This window comes from Trachymyrmex cornetzi, unplaced genomic scaffold (genome assembly GCF_001594075.2).
Source record: "Trachymyrmex cornetzi isolate Tcor2-1 unplaced genomic scaffold, Tcor1.1 scaffold281, whole genome shotgun sequence".
NCBI lineage: Eukaryota > Metazoa > Arthropoda > Insecta > Hymenoptera > Formicidae > Trachymyrmex > Trachymyrmex cornetzi.
Window position 1 is genome coordinate 12,081 of NW_017297494.1, and position 5,577 is coordinate 17,657.

The following is a 5,577-nucleotide window of genomic DNA, read 5'->3' on the forward strand; positions in this document are numbered from 1 at the left end:
ATAAGAATATTCAAAAAACATTTTTTATTTTTACAAGGAAGTTCCTCCATAGCTGAATCAGGATAAAAATAAATTCTAAGTTTAAGTCTGGGAACTTTAACTTATAATTTTCCAAGTAAAAAAATTATATGACAGCCAACTAACCAATAAATACATGTCAATGATATTCAACGAACTTGGTCTGGAATTTTTAAATAACGACAAGAATAATATAAAGAATCTTTAAAATCTAAATTACTTGTTAAAAAGTTATTGTTAAACTGACGAAACTTTCTTGACTTAAAATGTTATATATAAAAATGTTGACCACATTTGTATAGTGTAATGATTAAAAATTGTAATTCTAATTGACTTATTAATATTTGAATAATTATATTATGTTAAAGTTAAAAAATATGTAATTCTAGTTGACTTATTAATATTTGAATAATTAAATTATGTTAAAGTTAAAAAATATTTTATATATAAAATTGACAAATTAAAAATTTTTTATTTATCTAAATATGTATGTAACATGACTGACAATTGTAGCAATAGATAATTTTATACTCGAAAAACATAATTTTATACTGAAGATGGCCAAATTAAAGGCCGAAACGTTTATACATTGTAATAAGAGTGTTAGTATCGTAATTGTACACCAAACATCTTATTAAAAATTGCGTACATAACATATCTTGCAAAATATATTTCACTAATAAAATCCAGTGTGTGGCATACGCTCATTTTTTGAAATTTTATTTTATTGGAAGCCACGTTGTTTGAAAGTTATATTTTTATTTACAATAGAGTTTTTAAGCCTTAAGCCATAAGAAATGGACGCATCATAATCGATTACTCTCCCCGAATTTGTCTGCCATTGGTCAATTTCTTACGGCTTAAGGCTTAAAACACCTATTGTAGATCCGGACTTAGGCCGTAAAGCGGGGTCTACAATAGAAGTCGTAGCAGTCGTAGAGTCTTAAGTCGTAGAAAATTAACCAATCACAGTAGAATATGAGAAGAATAATCGACTATAGTTGATCAATTTTCTACGACTTAAGACCCTACGAATGCTACGACTTCTGTTGTAGACCCCGCATAAAGGCCATTCTACATTGGTCGTATCGTAGACGTCGCAAGTCACAAGTTTGTTGCTTGGGCTAATCCGATGCTCCAATTTTACAGTCGTATGACGCTTACGATGCTTCCGACGCTACGATACGACCAATGTAGAATGGCCTTAACACGCAAGCAGTAAGTGAATTGGCCAATCACAGTAGAGACCGTAAGGCCAGTAGCGAATCCAATATTACGAATTTCTTACTGATTACGTCTTACGGTTTTTCTATGTGCTCCGGGCTTAAGGCCATGGCCCATATTTTCCGTAAACCTGGATTTTCATCTGACGCTACGACGCTCATTTTCAGCGTCAAAACAGGTCACGTGATCAAAATTGACGAATATCAAGCGTCGATTTTGATCTCGTGACCTGTTTTGACGCTGAAAATAAGCGTCGTAGCGTCAGATGAAAATCCAGCCTAACAGTAATCATAAAACGTACAGTAAGAATGAGCCAATTACAATCGAGAATTCTTTTGCACTCTTAATTCTAATTGGCTGATTCTTACGATACGTCTTATGATTACTGTTACGGAAGGTGTGTGTCATGGCACCTTATGCTGGATTCACATTGCATCCGATGTGCGTCGTACGATGCTCTGCAACCAATCAGAAAACAAGATTCCGATGGATTTTGCTTCGTATCATCGGAATCCTGTTTCCTGATTGGTGCAGAGCGTCGTACGACGCAAATCGGATGCAGTGTGAATCCAGCAATAAACGTAGTCCGACTTAAGTACAATCTTAAGAAGTCAGGAATCAATCAGAAAGCTGTGCCCAGATAGCAACGTGTCTATCTTGTTGCTGGCATGTTGCTTGCTATTTAGCAATACTTATGCATTACTAAGCATGTGTTGCTACCTGAATTGCAGCAACTGAGTCCTCATTTGTTGGCAACTTGATGCCTCATGATATGATAACTTTGAGTTGCATCTTGTCACCAGTTTGCCGACAATTTTAAAAACGTCATCATCAAAATTCGTATTACTGCCATCATGTTGCCATAATAATATACAGCATCATGCAATTTTCATATTGCCGACAACACAAAATAACATTAATGCAGCTATTTTGCTGTTAAACTGCTGGCAATACACATTGTTGCCTGCATTTTGCTACAATGGCCTAGTTTCCACAGACGGTTTAAACTGGATCAGAATGAAAGAACCAACTAGAGTCCTAGATTTATCGGAGAGGCGCAACCGGTGTTATGCATTCTGATTCGCTGTTGCAAACTGACCAATTGCGTGACTTGGCAGCCATTTATAGTACTAGTGACATATTTCTATTTCATTTTATTCTATACATTCTATCTCACATTATCCTACACGTCTTATCTTATTTGACATAGTTTAAAGGCAGTTTCATAGCATGTCGGCCATGTTTAGTACTCTCCTTAGCACCTTTGTCATACTGACTTAAACCGGTTGCGCCTCTCTGATAAATCTAGGACTCTAGACTCTAGAACCAACTAACTACAGTCGAGCATTCTCCTGTTACAGTCGAACGATAGGGGAATACTCGACTGTAGTCAGTTGGTTCTTATATTCTGATCCGGTTAAAACCATCGATGGATACTAGGCCATTGTAGCAAAATGCAGGAAACAATGTGTATTGTCAGCAGTTTAACAGCAAAAAAGCTGCATCAATGTTATTTTGTGTTGTCGGCAATATGAAAGCATTGCATGATGCTGTATATTTTTATGGCAACATGATGGCAGTAATACGAATTTTGATAATGACGTTTTTAAAATTGTCGGCAAACTGGTGACAAGATGCAACTCAAAGTTATCATATCATGAGGCATCAAGTTGCCAACAAATGAGGACTCAGTTACTGCAATTCTGGTAGCAACACATGCTTAGTAATGCATACTTAGCAACAAGATAGACCCGTTGCTATCTGGACACGGCTTTCTGATTGGTTCCTGACTTCTTAAGATTGTACTTAAGTCGGACTACGTTTAAAGCCATGGGAGGTGATCCCGATTGATCATGGCTCGATTGGACACCACCAATCACAGCAACCAGTGCCTAGGAGCTTTGTAGTCTCAAGCGCTGTGAGTGGCTTGTGTCCAATTGAGCCGCATCCAACTGGGTGCCACCCAGGCCATGGCACACCTTCCATAACAGTAACCATAAGACGTACCGTAAGAATCAACCAATTAGAATTAAGAGTTCAAAAGAATTTTCGACTGTGATTGGCTCATTCTTAATGTACGTCTTATCGTTACTGTTAGCCCGGATCCTCATACGGGAAACAGCGCTTTGACACCGAACGCTGATGGTGAAAAACGGGTGTTGGGAGTAAATTTTACCCCCACAACCGGCTTTTCACCAATTAGCGTTCGGTGTCAAAGTGCTGTTGCCCGTATGAGGATACAGGCTTATGGAAGGTGTGTGCCATGGACTTAAGAACTGCCGCAGACAAAATTTCTGTAACTGTAACTTTAAGATGTGAACTTAAGTCGATGAACCAATCAAGATACTGCTTTAGATCTATGTACTCTAAAATAGAAATAGCAATAAACTTATCCATAAGGCGAATTTCAACCGGTTGAAATTCGCTTTATTGCGAGGTTATGGATAAGTTTACTTCCATTTCCGTTAGATTACATAGACCTAAAGCAATATCCTGATTGGCTCATCGACTTAAGTTTACGTCTTAGGGTGCCGTCACATGCGGCGTAACCTGCGTAAGCGTAACTTGCGTATTCTAGTAATTTACTAGAATACGTTATTTTTTATTTACCAAAATACGCCATTCTGAAAGCCGATATTCACATTGGTTATTTCGCGGAAGATTAAAGAAATGTGGAACTAATGCAACCAATTGCTGATTAGAATTACTGTTGTACACTCTAAAGAAATGCAAATTTACAATTGATAACCTACGCAACTCGAAAAGTACGACCCATGGGGAATCAGTACCTTTCTATCGCGGGGTTGATCACCGATTAATCACGGCTCGATTGGACACCACCAATCACAGCGACCAGAGCTTAGGAGCTTTGTAGTCTCAAGCGCTGTGAGTGGCTCGTGTCCAATTGAGCCGTGTCCAACTGGGTGCCACTCTCCATCGCGTATATATGAGCAGATGATCGAATAAATCATTAAAATTGGAAAATTTTGTGAGACCACTCTTATGTCTCCGGCACACCAGCGCGATGTTCGTCGCGCGCGACACGCGATATCCAATGAGTGTAGAGCTTTACCGATGTTCTCATTCTAAAGGTATACTCTCATTGGATATCGCGTGTCGCGTGCGACGAACATCGCGCTGGTGTGCCGGAGCCATTAGGCTTAAGCTGGAAACACAATAGATACAGGCAATAGGCACAGGCAACAGGGAATAAAGAGCCGTCCAATCAGAGCTTTGGAGTATAAGTTCGATATTGTATCCCAGAGCTCTGATTGGAAGGCTCGTTATTCCATGTTGCCTGTACCTATTGCCTGTGTCTATTGTGTTTCCAGCTTCATTCGACGGGTTTTTGCATGAAACGAAAGAATCTGGCAAAAAAACGTCGTTCTGCCTTGTGATCTGAGATATTAAACGTTAAAGTTGATGACTATTGAGGTTAGGAAATCTGTCACAGAGGCAAAATGAGGTTTATAATTATACTGTTCTACATGGGTTTCGACTTTTCACGCGATGCAAAGGGGCGCACGACTTCTATAATTGTACTGTTGCAAAATCGAAACCTTTGTGCATTTTTTCAGACAGAATAAGCTAAAATGAGCCAGAAATTAGTTTCGACGCATAGTGGTTCTATTATGTTTCGGCGTAACAACAAAATAGCGTAAAAAGCATAAAGTGACTAGACAAAAACTGATGTTCAAGTGAAATGATATGATTGGTCGGCGCAAGTTACGTTTACGCAAGTAAAAGTTACGCCGCATGTGACGGCACCCTTACCGTCACTATTGCCGAATTTTGTGTGCGGCAACCCTTACATGGCACCCGTAGGCCCGATTGTACTAAGGCCCTGCGCACAATGGAGGAAATATTAGGAACAGGAATAGATATTAAGATTTCAACCTATCAGAAACCGTATATTCCGGTGTAATCCTGGTAATTCCTGGTATCTGATAGGTTAAAATCTTAATATCTATTCCTGTTCCTAATATTTCCTCCATTGTGCGCAGGGCCTAACGTTACTTTAATTTTAAGCGAGTCTTAAAACTCTTTGTTCCTGTCTCTTTTCGGTTTTAACACGAGATAGAGAGAGTTTTAAGTCTCGCTTAAAATCCAAGTAATGGTATGTATCCACTGAGCGCGTCACGCGTCGCGTCGTCCATCGCGTCACGAAGCGACGTGAAAGAGAGAGAGAGAATGAAGTTTATATCACTCTGTTTCTCTCTTTCGCGTCGTGTCATGACGTGGTGGACGACGCGACGCGTAACGCGTTCAGTGGATACGTACCTTAATGCTGGATTCACACTGTATTCGATTTGCGTCGTACGACGCACATCGGAC